The following is a 15,004-nucleotide window of genomic DNA, read 5'->3' on the forward strand; positions in this document are numbered from 1 at the left end:
GAAGTCGAATAATGCTCAGATTCTCTCTCCTAGAGGAATTTTCCAGGTCTATTGTTTTTTCTAAGTAGATATTTAATATTTTTTTCTATTTTTTTTTTTTTTGGTTTTGCTTGACTGATTCTTGATGTCTCAACGAATCATTCATTTCTAATTGTTCAGTTCTAATTTATAATGATTTATTTTCTTCATTAGCTCTTTTTACTTTTTTGTATATGTCCAAATGAGTTTTTAAATGAGTTATTTTGCTCTATGGAATTTTTTTTTTTTTATTTTCACTATTTTTTTTTTTTTTTTACTGAGTTATTTCCTTTTTCCACTTCATAAATCCTACTTTTTGGGGAGTTCTTTATCTTTTCCAATTCACAAATGGTACTTTCCCGGGAGTTCTTTACCTTTTCCAATTCACAAATTTTATTTCTCTGAATTCCCTGGGGGTTCTTTACATTTTTAAATTCACATTTCAAGAAATTGCTTTCTTTTTCCACTTTATTAAATATTTCTTTAAGTGAGTTATAAGCCTTTTCTATATTGTCTTACATAGCTTCTCTTTCCTTTCCCCATTTTTCTTCTAGGTCTCTTTTAAAAAGTTTTTATAATTTCTTTTTAGAGAGTCTTGTTTGATGAGGACCAGGTCACATCCCCTTTTGGGGTTTTGTCTGGAAACTGTCTGCTATTAGTCTCCTCTGGGTAAAAAACCTGTTCTCTTTCTATATAGAGGTTATCAAATGTCTATTTGGCTTTTTTATTCATTTTTAAAGCTCTTATGGTCTGCTTTCAGGGCAAGCAGATTACTAACTTCTTCTGCAAAGCAGGGACAGATATATAGACAGTACATGTCCTGCAAATGGGCTGCAAAGAGCAGCCAAGTTGCAGAAGTGCTTTGATAAAAGCTCTGCACCAGAAGTGTCTCTGCCCTGTGTAGTAGGGGCTGAGCTGGGGAAGTGCCCTGCTACGAACCCTGCAGTGCAGAGTAGGGGCTAGAGGCTGAGCAGCAAAAGTCACTGCTCCAGGCAGAACCCAGTCGTTGGGATTAACATTTGCCATGGGAAAATCCCCATGCTGACTGGAGTTATCTCTTCCCTCTGGGGAAGTTCTATTGCCCCAGGCTGAGCTCCTCTTCCCCATGCAGATTGGAGATTGCTTTGGACTGAGCCCCCTCATCAGTGCAGATTTGTGACTGCCCTGAGAAAAAGCCCTATGGTACAGAATGCAGCTGCATAGCTGTGCTGTTGTCTGTGCTGAGTCACTCACTTCCAGTGCTGTGTGGTTATAGCCAGATCCTGTTAGATCTGGCATTTTTTGGAGTATGCTCTATCTTTGCCTTTAATTTTTCTTCTGATCTACTGTTTTGCAATAAAGCAAAGCATCCACTAATGCTCCTCCCTTAAATTTTCCAGCCATGAAGACCACCCCCACCCTGGTCTACTCAATATGCTAGCCTCTCTTTCTATCTCCTTGCTTGCAATGGTCTGCTCCCACTGCTGAGGACAAACCTTTCCTTCCAGATTATCTTAGCCTGGTAAGTTGTTGTACTTCCAATCTTCATAAATTTTACCAGTCAGGCACTGTTTCTGAGGCTGAATTTGATAATTAGTGAAGGTATGAGAGAAGTTTAGAATGTCACGTGTGTCTTCTCTGCCATCTTGGCTCTGCCCCCTCAAGATTCATTCTTGCAAAATCTTGTGGCCCAAATTTTTTCCCTCCCTTTCTCCTAACCCTTCCCTATAAAGCAAATAACCTAATATATGTTAAACATGTATAATTCTTTTATACATATTTCCTCAATTATCATGCTGTACAAGAAAAATCAGATCAAAAAGAAAGAAAAACAAGGAAGCAAAGAATAAAAAAAGTGTAAGTATTATGTTGTGATCCACATTCAGTTCCCACAGTCTTCTTTCTGGATGCAGATGGCTCTTTCCATCCCAAATCTATTGGAATTAGACTGAATCACATTGTTGAAAAGAGTACATTCATCACAATTGATCATCACATAATCTTGTTATTCTGTGTACAATGTTCTCTTGATCCTAATCACTTTATTTAGCATCTGATAAATGTACTCTTTGTTCTAATCACTTCACTTAGCATCAGATCATGTAAGTCTATCCAGGCCTTTCTGAAATCATCCTGCTGATCATTTCTTATAAAATAATAATAATCCACTACCTTCCTAAACCATAACTCATTCAGCAATTCCCCAACAGATGAATATCCACTCAGTTTCCAGTTTATTTTCACTAGACTAAGTGCTGTTACAAACATTTTTGCATATGTGGCTTCTTTTCCCTTTTTTATAATCTCTTTGGGGTACAGACCTAGTAGAGACTCTGCTGTATCAAAGGGTATGCACAATTTGATAGCCTTTTAGGCTTAGGTACAGAATGTTTTATTGCCTCTTTTGTTATGAAACATCTTAGCTGTTCTTGAGTTAAGCTCAAAAATTCAGGTTTCTCTCAATTGGCTTAAAAGTGTGGTTAAAAGGAAAAGTTGTTTTTTATGCTATTAACCTGGAGGACAGCTACTTTTTGTTGATAAATGCTAACAAGCTTATTAATCTCATGCAGTCCACACCCCAAAAGATATATTGTCTTTCTTTGACTGTCCTTGTGCAATATGGAGAGGTTTTATATCCAAAGACCCCAAACCTGGTTGCACTAATCTCCTAATCAATATTACAAGAGGCAGTAATAACTCAAAGTGAATTCTGAAGTTGAAGAACTCATAGAAGGGTGGGGTGTCTGGTCTAAAACAATTTAAAAGGTTGGCAGAAAATATCTGTTTTACTGGTATGAGAAAGAAATAAAGTATAAGGATGGCAACTGGGGCAAGGCTCTGTTGTACTGCCCACACTTCAGTATACATCATAATCCTGTGTCTCATTCCTAGGTAAAAGAAGAACACTTTAGCAATAGCAGAACTTGTGGTCTCAGAGGAACTGTGACCTAGGACTTTCACAGACCAGAATACAGGCAAGCGGTAGTAAAAACACTTTTCTCTAGTTCATATCACTTTTAAAGAGCCAAAAACTTACCTGTCCCCAGAATTATCTCTGAAAACAAATGTACATAAAACCTAAAGCTTGGGATAGTATCCCCTCCAGTCCAAAAGCAGAAAAGAGTAAAAATTATTCTTTAGAAAAGAATAAAAAAGTCAAGAAATAGGCTGAAGAAATTATCAAACAGCAGAAAAGATCCTTACTAAAGAAACTTACTGTGGTATCAGAAACTATCAAAACACAAACTCAGAAGAAAAAAAAAAAGCACACATTCCAAACTGATATTCCTAAACCCTCTTAGAAAATTTAAATCTCAGATGATGGAAGTGTTTGAATTTTACTTTCATCAGAATTGACTCAAAGAGGAAATACACTTACAAATACACACACACACACAGAGTTGAATATAAAGTTTATCTTATAGAAGACAGGAAGAGGGTAAAGGGATAACAGACGAGTACAGGATTGATAGTAGGAAAGTAGATAAAAATTAAAGAAAAATACTTGAGAATGGACAGGATGAAAGGAAAAACAGAATTAAGATACAAGGGAGGATATAGGATGGAAGTAAATTAGTCGGTAATCATTACTGCAATTTTTTTTTACAAGTCACAATAATCGATACAAAGTGAAATGAAAAGAACCAAGAAAACATTGTATATAATAAAAGCAGTATTAGCTATTCTCAGCAATATACTAATCCAAAACAAGTCTGAAGAATTTATAATTAAAAAAAATTCCAGAGAAAGAACTGATAGCATCTTAATGCAGATTGAAGGATACCTTTTCTTTATTTTCTATATTTTTCTTATTTCTTGGTTTTGGTTTGGGGGGGTTGTTTGTTTTGTTTTGTTTTGGGTCTTTTTTTTTACAACATTACTAGCATAGAAATATATATTGGCATGCCTATACATGTATAACCTAGTCTTTTTTTTTTTTTAACTTTCTCCATTGCAGGTTGAGGATGGATGTGGGGAAATCAATGTAGTGAGAATTTGGAACTGAATTTTTTTAGTGCATGCTAATTTTTTGTACATATAATTGATGAAAAAAATTTAAAAAGATTACAAGAGGAGATGAGTACCATAAAACAATTAACACAGAACAGCTAGATGGTATAGTGGATAAAGCACCAGCCCTGGAGTCAGGAAGAACTGAGTTCAAATTTGGCATCAGACACTTAATACTTCTTAATTTTAAAACCTTAGGCCAATCATTTAACCCCAATTGCCTTACAAAAGAAACACGTTTTTAAAAAACCCAACATTTTAGTTATTAAATAGGAGTACAATTAGCTCTGCCTAAATACCAATTCCTTTTTCCTACTATAATCAATTATAATATTCCAAAGGGCAACTATGTGTTATATAGAAAGAGTACCAAAACTAGGGTCAGAAATATTTTCTAAGTTAAAATCTGCCTTCAACCATTTATGAGCTATGTCACCTGGATGTGTCACTGAACCCTGTTGACCTCAGTTTTCTCATCTGTAAAATGAGCTGGAAAAGAAGATGACAAACTCCTGCAATATGATTGTCAAGAAAACTCCAAATGAAGTTATGATATGTTGAACATGATGGAAATAACTGAACAATAATAATGTTCCAAAATTACTCCTATTCTTTCCTGCATGGTAATAAAGAGGGTCCTTCCCTTTTCATTGGGTTTGCTGGATTTCCTGAAGTGGCCAGTCTGATCTTCTTTATTATTCATTATGTACATCACTGTTAACAAACTAATTTTTCTTTGAATATGTGTCTCAGTTTACTTTTATTTAATTTATTCACTATAACTACAATTTATAGCTTTAGGGATTATCATGAGCACTGAGCCCAAGGGCTCAAGTCTTCGTAGCTTTTATCTCTGAATCTACTATATCACATTGCTTCTAATAAATTGGTACATGTAGTAGAATGAGAAATTTTTATATAATCTCATCCTGGATAAGAAATTGCTGAAAGATTTGTCATTTTGTTGCTATTGTTTGTTTGCTTGCTTATTTTTAAAGGGGCAGAGGGGAAGTGACATGATTAGATCTGTGTCTTAGAAACTTTACTTTGTTAGCTATGTAGGAACATATAGAGAAGCAAGGAAATAAAAGTCCTCCAATTAGATTCTGAGCTATCTTTGTAGAATCAAAATATCAAATCTATGCTACATGGACAAAGATTTGTCACCAACAAAGATTTGTTACAAAAAATGCTGTAGGAATTAATTTAAAATGAAATAAAATGTCATTTCTATTTACCAAATAGAAGGAAAAACATTATTTTTCTAGGAATTAGAGGTGATTTTTAAGTTTGCCTTTGACTTTATACTTATCCTCCCCAAAATGCCTATTCAGTATATATTCTGAATATATCAACACATTTATGGAATATTAAATAATAAGTAATTCAGTTACACAAAATCCCTAGTTTATATATGGGGAAACTGGCCAATTCATTAAACTCTCTCTAGAGAATAGGTTTGGCTCAGTGGATAAACAACAACTTGCAAAATCAGATGGCAAATTTGAATACTTTCCTATTAAGTCACCCTTTGGCCTTGGATAAAAGCACTGAACCACTTCATTCTCTGATCTCTTCCAATTTCTTATTTAAGAGATATCTGAGGAATAACCAGCTAAGTGGTTATAAAGTATTAATGAATAATATCCCTCAAGGTCTTGTAGGAAATTCCTAAACCATATGATGTTTAGTAAGAATAGTTCTCTATGCAGACAGAATAGGTACCCATTTATGTAATGTACCCCAAAGGCACCAAAATGTCTTTCTAGCTAAAGAGAGTGCTTTGCTTACTCATCTGACCTGATACTTGAAATTTTGTCATTAAAACCAACTGTTGGGGAATCATACCCTTCATAGAGGTATTTGGAAAATAGATATCTTGCCTAATAGAAATAGAATATTAATTCATTAGGGTTTAATGAACAATTTGTGATTAGTTAGCTAAAACCTGGGAAATAAGAGTGTGGATAAGTGGTATAGTAGAATTTTAGGATTTTAATGCAAAGAAAAAGTCTGGGAGTATATATTTTTTTTTTTTTTTAATAAAATTTTTTTATTTAATAATTACATTATATTTACACTCATTTCTGTTCCGATTTTTTTTTCCCCTCCCTCCCTCCACCCCCTCCCCTAGATGGCAAGCAGTCCTTTATATGTTGGATATGTTGCAGTATATCCTAGATACAATATATGTTTGCAGAACCGAACAGTTCTCTTGTTGCGTAGGGAGAATTGGATTCAGAAGGTATAAATAATCCGGGAAGAGAAACAAAAATGCAGATAGTTCACATTCGTTTCCCAGTGTTCTTTCTTTGGGTGTAGCTGCTTTTGTCCGTCATTTATCAATTGAAACTCAGGTCTCTTTGTCAAAGAAATCCACTTCCATCAAAATATGTCCTCATACAATATCGTTGTCGAAGTGTATAATGATCTCCTGGTTCTGCTCATTTCACTTAGCATCAGTTCATGTAGGTCTCTCCAAGCCTCTCTGTATTCATCCTGCTGGTCATTTCTTACAGAACAATAATATTCCATAACATTCATATACCACAATTTACCCAGCCATTCTCCAATTGATGGGCATCCATTCATTTTCCAGTTTCTAGCCACTACAAACAGGGCTGCTACAAACATTTTGGCACATACAGGTCCCTTTCCCTTCTTTAGTATTTCTTTGGGATATAAGCCCAATAGAAACACTGCTGGATCAAAGGATATGCACATTTTGATAATTTTTTGGGCATAATTCCAGATTGCTCTCCAGAATGGTTGGATTCGTTCACAACTCCACCAACAATGCATTAGTGTCCCAGTTTTCCCGCATCCCCTCCAACATTCAACATTATTTTTTCCTGTCATCTTAGCCAATCTGACAGGTGTGTAGTGGTATCTCAGAGTTGTCTTAATTTGCATTTCTCTGATCAATAATGATTTGGAACACTCTTTCATATGAGTGGTAATAGTTTCAATCTCATCCTCTGAAAATTGTCTGTTCATATCCTTTGACCATTTATCAATTGGAGAATGGCTTGATTTCTTATAAATTTGAGTCAGTTCTCTATATATTTTGGAAATGAGGCCTTTATCAGAACCTTTAACTGTGAAAATGTTTTCCCAGTTTGTTGCTTCCCTTCTAATCTTGTTTGCATTAGTTTTATTTGTACAAAGGCTTTTTAATTTGATGTAATCGAAATTTTCTATTCTGTGATCAGTAATGGTCTCTAGTTCATCTTTGGTCACAAATTTCTTTCTCCTCCACAAGTCTGAGAGATAAACTATTCTATGTTCCTCTAATTTATTTATAGTCTCGTTCTTTATGCCTAGGTCATAGACCCATTTTGATCTTATCTTGGTATATGGTGTTAAGTGTGGGTCCATGCCTAATTTCTGCCATACTAATTTCCAATTATCCCAGCAGTTTTTATCAAATAATGAATTCTTTTCCCAGAAGTTAGGGGCTTTGGGTTTGTCAAACACTAGATTGCTATAGTTGACTATTCTGTCTTGTGAGCCTAGCCTTTTCCACTGATCCACTAATCTATTTCTTAGCCAATACCAAATGGTTTTGGTGACTGCTGCTTTATAATATAATTTTAGATCAGGTACAGCTAGGCCACCTTCATTTGATTTTTTTTTCATTAATTCCCTTGAGATTCTCGACTTTTTATTGTTCCATATGAATTTTGTTGTTATTTTTTCTAGATCAATAAAATATTTTCTTGGAAGTCTGATTGGTATAGCACTAAATAAATAGATTAGTTTAGGGAGTATTGTCATCTTTATTATGTTCGCTCGGCCGATCCAAGAGCACTTAATATTTTTCCAATTATTTAAGTCTGACTTTATTTGTGTGGAGACTTTTTTATAATTTTGCTCATATAATTCCTGACTTTCCTTTGGTAGATAGATTCCCAAATATTTTATGGTATCAACAGTTATTCTGAATGGAATTTCTCTTTGTATCTCTTGCTGTTGGGTTTTGTTGGTGATGTATAAAAATGCTGAGGATTTATGGGGATTTATTTTGTAGCCAGCTACTTTGCTAAAATTATGAATTATTTCCAATAGCTTTTTGGTAGAATCTCTGGGGTTCTCTAGGTATACCATCATATCATCTGCAAAGAGTGATAGTTTGGTTTCCTCATTGCCTACTCTAATTCCTTTTATATCTTTCTCGACTCTTATTGCCGAGGCTAGTGTTTCTAATACGATATTAAATAATAATGGTGATAGTGGGCAACCTTGCTTCACTCCAGATCTTACTGGGAAAGGTTCCAGTTTTTCCCCATTGCATATGATGCTTACTGATGGTTTTAAATATATGCTCCTGACTATTTTAAGGAAAAGTCCATTTATTCCTATGCTCTCAAGTGTTTTTATTAGGAATGGATGTTGGATTTTATCAAATGCTTTTTCTGCATCTATTGAGATGATCATGTGGTTTTTGTTTGTTTGGTTATTGATATAGTCAATTATGCTAATAGTTTTCCTAATATTGAACCAGCCCTGCATTCCTGGTATAAATCCTACTTGGTCATAGTGTATTATCCTGGTGACAATTTTCTGTAATCTTTTTGCTAATATTTTATTTAAGATTTTAGCATCAATATTCATTAGGGAGATTGGTCTATAATTTTCTTTCTCTGTTTTCAGCCTACCTGGTTTAGGTATCAGTACCATATCTGTGTCATAAAAGGAGTTTGGTAGGACTCCTTCAATCCCTATTTTTTCAAATAGTTTATATAACATTGGAGTTAATTGTTCTTTAAATGTTTGGTAGAATTCACATGTAAATCCATCTGGTCCTGGGGATTTTTTCTTAGGGAGTTGATTGATAGTTTGTTCTATTTCTTTTTCTGAGATGGGACTGTTTAGGATATTTACTTCTTCCTCTGTTAGTTTGGGCAAGCTGTATTTTTGGAGGTATTTTTCTATTTCATTTAAGTTGTCGAATTTATTGGCATAAAGTTGGGCAAAGTAACTCCTAATTATTGCTCTAATTTCCTCTTCGTTAGTGGTGAGTTCTCCCTTTTCATTTTTAAGACTAACAATTTGATTTTCCTCTTTCCTTTTTTTAATCAGATTTACTAAGGGTTTGTCTATTTTGTTGGTTTTTTCATAGAACCAACTCTTAGTTTTATTAATCAATTCAATAGTTTTTTTACTTTCAATTTTATTGATCTCACCTTTTACTTTTAGAATTTCAAGTTTAGTGTTTGACTGGGGGTTTTTAATTTGTTCCTTTTCTAGCATTTTTAATTGCAAACCCAATTCATTGACCTTCTCTTTCTCTATTTTATACAAATAGGCCTCTAGAGATATGAAATTTCCCCTTATTACCGCTTTGGCTGCATCCCATACATTTTGGTATGATGTCTCATTATTATCGTTTTCTTGGGTGAAGTTATTAATTATGTCTATGATTTGTTGTTTTACCCAATCATTCTTTAGTATGAGATTATTTAGTTTCCAATTATTTTTTGGTCTACTTCCCCCTGCTTTTTTGTTGAATGTAATTTTCATTGCATCGTGGTCTGAAAAGGATGCATTTACTATTTCTGCCTTACTACATTTGAGTTTGAGGTTTTTATGTCCTAATATATGGTCAATTTTTGTATAGGTTCCATGAACTGCTGAAAAAAAGTGTATTCCTTTCTGTCTCCATTACATTTTCTCCAGAGATCTATCATATCTAGCTTTTCTAGTATTCTGTTTACCTCTTTGACTTCTTTCTTATTTATTTTCTGGTTTGATTTATCTAATTCTGAGAGTGCAAGGTTAAGATCTCCCACTATTATAGTTTTACTGTCTATTTCTTCTTGCAGCTCTCTTAGTTTCTCTTTTAAGAATTTAGATGCTACCCCACTTGGTGCATATATGTTTAATATAGATAGTGCTTCATTATCCATGCTACCCTTTAGCAAGATATAGTGTCCTTCCTTATCTCTTTTAATTAGGTCAATTTTTGCTTTAGCTTGATCTGAGATCAGGATGGCTACCCCTGCTTTTTTGACTTCACCTGAAGCATAGTAGATTTTGCTCCAACCTTTTACCTTTAACCTGCATGTATCTCCCCGCTTCAGGTGTGTTTCCTGTAAACAACATATTGTAGGATTCTGGCTTTTAATCCATTCTGCTAACCGCTTCCTCTTTATGGGGGAGTTTACCCCGTTCACGTTTATGGTTAGAATGACCAATTCTGTATTACTTGCCATCTTGTTAACCCCGGTTTATGCTTTCCTCCCTTCTTTCCCCTTTCCCCCCCTTCCAAGTATTAAGCTTGTGAGCACCCTTGCTTCTCACAGCCCTCCCTTTTTAGTGTCCCTCCCCCCGCCTTAGAGTTCCTCCCCCTATCTTACCCCTTTCCCTCCCAGTTCCCGTATTCCCTTCCACTTAGCTTATTCCTTCCCTTTCCACTTTTCCCTTCTCACTTTTCAATGAGATGGGAGAAGTTTCACCATAGATTGAATATGTCTTAAGATTTTTCACTTAAAGCCAATTCTGAAGGCAGTAAGATACCCACTATATTCATCCCCCTCCATTCTTTCTCTCAGATATAATAGGTTTCCTATGCCTCTTCATGAGATGTACTACCCCCACTTTACCCTTTTTCTGGTACAATGTCCTTTCCACATCAATTTCTAGAACAAGGTATACATGTATTCTTTATACATCTATATAGTCAAAATATAGTTCCCAAGATTAATCTTTACCTTTTTAGATTTCTCTTGAGTTCTATATTTGTAGATCAAACTTTTTGTTAAGTTCTGGTTTTTTCATCAGAAATAGATGAAATTCGCTTACTTCGTTGAATGTCCATCTTCTTCCCTGGAAAAAGATGCTCATTCTCGCTGGGTAAGTTATTTTTGGTTGCATACCAAGTTCCTTAGCCTTTCGGAATATCATATTCCAGGCCCTTCGATCTTTTAATGTGGATGCTGCCAGATCCTGGGTGATCCTTATTGTGGCTCCTTGATACTTGAATTGGGTTTTTCTAGCCGCTTGCAATATTTTTTCTTTCATCTGAGGGTTCTGGCATTTGGCCACTATATTCCTTGGTGTTTTGATTTTAGGATCCCTTTCAGTGGGTGATCGATGAATCCTTTCAATGTTTATTTTTTCCTCTGTTCCTATGACTTCTGGGCAGTTCTCTTTGATAATTTCCTGGAAGACAGTGTCCAGGCTTTTTTTTTCATCATGTTTTTCTGGGAGTCCAATGATTCTCAGATTGTCTCTCCTGGATCTGTTTTCCAGGTCTGTTGTCTTCCCCAGAAGGTATTTCACATTTTTCTCCATTGTTTGATTTTTTTGGATTTGCTTGACTGATTCTTCTTGTCTCCTCGAGTCATTCAATTCCACTTGTTCAATTCTGATTTTCAGTGAAGTATTCTCTTCACTCACTTTTTTAAAATCTTTCTCTAATTGTCCAATTGAGTTCTTTTGTTCTGTGGAATTTTTTTCCATTTCGCCAATTTTGTTTTTTAGAGAGCTGTTTTCTGTTTCCAGTTCACTAATCCTATTTTTCAAGGATTTTACTTCTTTATCCACTCTCTCTTTAACTGACTTCTCCAGGCTCTTTTCCCATTTTTCTTCTAGCTCCCTTGTGAGAGCCTTTTTAATCACTTCTATGAGGTTCATCTGTGCTGAGGAACAGATGATCTCCTCCTTTGGGGAATCACCTGGGGACTGCCTGTTTTTAGTCTCCTCAGGATTTAGAGTCTGCTCTCTATCTGTATAGAAGCTGTCAAGGGTTAAAGTCCTCTTCAGCTTCTTGCTCATTCTGTCTATTAATCAGAGACAAACTACCAAAGAAAAACAGAAAAAACTGGAGTCTTTCTTTGGGGGGGGGGGGGGGCTGGGTGTGTTATCGAGCTTCCTCTACAGACTGCAGGTGGCAGCAGTGAGGCACTAGCAGGACTGTGCTGCGCCTGCGCTCTGAGATCCCAAAGCGTGCTGAGTCACTGAGGGGGGGGAAAGGGGGGGGCCAGGTCCTGAGAGACTCCAGCTGTTTGCGGTTGTATTCTTCAGCCCCGGTGTTTTTAGCTTCTCTGCTGGGCTGCTGACTTGCTGCAGGTTCCAAACCTGTAGCGAAGCTCTCCCCGCAGAGACGGCTACGATCACTCCCCACCCCCTCTCAGCTCTGCTCCCGTGCTCTCACTGCCGCTGCCCTCAGCCTGCGCCCGATCTAAAACCGCCCCAGCCCTCCAGTAAAGACAGACCTTTCTTGGCGGATCTCAAGGATGGCTTCTCTTGGTAACTATTTGTGGGTTTTTTTTCAGTCAAGCATTGATTCAGAGGCTTGTAATGAAGTGGATAGTGAGAGAAAGCGCGGAGCTTATGCAACTGTGAGCCTCCTCTCCGCCATCTTAACCGGAAGTCCTGGGAGTATATATAAAATATACATATCCAAAGAGAGACAGAGACAGAAAGAGAGAGAAACAGAGAGAGAGAGAGACAGAGAGAGAGAGAGACAGGGAGAAAGACAGAGACAGAGAACAGCATTGCATAATCACTATATGCCAGGCATTTTGCTAAGTACTGTCTATTTAAGTACAAGAAAACAAGAGGATATGAGTGCCTAGGGAACAGCATGCGACCACCTGGGTTTCAGAAGGGTTTTATAGATAGGAGGACAATTAAAAGTAACTTTACCTTGTTTTTCAGTTGTTTCAGTCATGCTTAATTCCTTGTGACTCCTTTTGGGGTTTTCTTGACAAGTATAATGGAGAGGTTAATCATTTCATTCTCCAATTCATTTTACAGATGAGGAAATTGAGGCAAACAGGGTTAAGTGACTTGCCTAAGGTTCCATAACAAATAAATTTCTGCTAATAGATTTGAATACATAATGATAAGTCCTCCTGACTCGGGGCCTAGCTTTCTATTCATTTGGTCACCCAGCTGTCTCAGTTTTATCTCCTTTACAATATTGCTTATGACTGGTCTTTTCTGTCTCCTCAAGCTGTATCTATGCCATGATGAAAATACATTTGCTGGAAATGTGAAAAATTATTTCAGTAAAATGCATTTTCTTCACAATCTAAACAGTTCACTTGTCCTTTTCCTGTAAAAGGACAAGCAATTTGAATTGACTAACATATTCAAACTTTGGGCTCATATAATCATAGACTGGATTTTCATGAAAGTTTAAATTGTGGCCCTAAGTGTAAAGCCTCAACAAGCACAAGAGTCTACACCTGGGGAAGCAGAAACTATTCCTGGGACAAATGGCATAAGATATGGCTCAAGGCTGACCACCATTTTTATAAGTGGAGACTTAGACAATATGAGTTTCTAATAGAGGGAATAGTCTAGTAAGATTGGGAGTATAAATAAGGAAGAAATAACCTAAGGAGAAGAAGAAAGCAATTTAAAAACTTCCTGATATAACTAGTTTTTCTTGAAAATTAAGTGCCCAGCTCTGTTCTTTTTTCTACTGGAATGTTTTAAGTATATTCTGTGCTTTCTAAATCTATAGATATCTATTTTGTTTATATATAATCTACAGATAATTATAAACATACACACACACACACACACACACACACACCCCTACACACACTGTTTTTCTCTATTATGACAGGTGATTTTAATAAAAATCTTCTGACAACTGCAATGTTCTAGCTAGCTTTCTGGAGGTCCTCTGGATAGGCCTTGGTCTCAGCAGAATAATCACCAGGAGGATATCAGGAATAGATTCTAAAGTCTTAATTGTCCCCTTCATACTTTGTCTCCTTCACAGTCTGTATCTATCACAGTCTCTGTCTGACATGTTCTGTCTCCTTCGAAGTCTGCCTCCGTCTGACTGACTGTGTCCCCAGTTCTCTCAGCCCTTAAATACTCTGCTTTAATTAAATCATTACAGCATACTGAGTATGTGTGAATTAGAGAACCATCATCTCATCAATCACACTGAATTAATACCTTGTTGTAAGCAACCTTGTTACAAGTATACTTCTCCAGAGTTCTGGCCCTCTGCATCTCCTGCTTTCTTTTGTTTTAGAACACAGGTGGTCATGCCTTCCCTGACTTCTTAGGAAGGGTGGTGAAAATGCCAAAAAAGAGTTGATCATGTTCCCTCTGACTTCTCAGGAAGGGGTAACGCCAAATCAGATATTGTTAGCAGGTTTCCTCTGAACTGAAAGGTCTTACTTGAAACAGTTATACATAAATCCATCAGCATGGGAGGTATTACACAAACATATAGTAATATAACATAGGCTAGTAGTGATGTGACAAACAACATGAATCAACATGAGTAATTATACCTGTCCATAAGTCCTAGAAGGAGAGTATGTAAATAACAATCACACATACACCTCCTTCAGCAGCCAAAGAATAGTCCAAAACCCATCTATTATCCATTATTTCATGTTTCAAGGAATCAAAAGATTCCTGCAGGTTTTGAAGTCCTGCAACAGTTTCATTGATAATTTTTGATGTTCATGAGTCAATTGTCATTTGATATTTCTTGGACATGAACAAGGCGAATACGGCTAGTTGGCACGTATCTGATTCCCTGTCCATTCCCCAAGCAGTTAACCTATCTGATTCCTTCCATTCACCACTTTCAGAATTTCTTGACATAACCTGGTGATTATCTAAAGATAGTGGAACGGCACGCACTGGACACTGCCTTTCTGGAGGGTTATAAAAACTGTCTGCTGGAGTCACTGCATCTTTATCAAAAATCAAAAAATTAATAGGTAAAAAGATAAATTTAAAAGTTCTCTGGTGTTATTTGTGGCTCCCCCTGTCTTTTTTTTTTTTTTTTTGGAAGAGCTTCTTGATGTCTCTGTTTTTCCTCTCTGCTATTGCCTGTCCTTGAGGATTAAAAGGTATGGCAGTAGTGTGTAAAATCTTTAGTGTGAATTTTGTTTAGAAGTATATGCAGGTCCATTATGTGTTTTTATTGCTTGTGCCACACTCATGATTGCAAAATATTGTATAATGAATTTAGTGACTACTTGGGCTATTTCTTTTGCTGTTGGTATTG

This window comes from Antechinus flavipes, chromosome 6 (assembly GCF_016432865.1).
Source record: "Antechinus flavipes isolate AdamAnt ecotype Samford, QLD, Australia chromosome 6, AdamAnt_v2, whole genome shotgun sequence".
NCBI classification, from domain to species: Eukaryota; Metazoa; Chordata; class Mammalia; order Dasyuromorphia; family Dasyuridae; genus Antechinus; species Antechinus flavipes.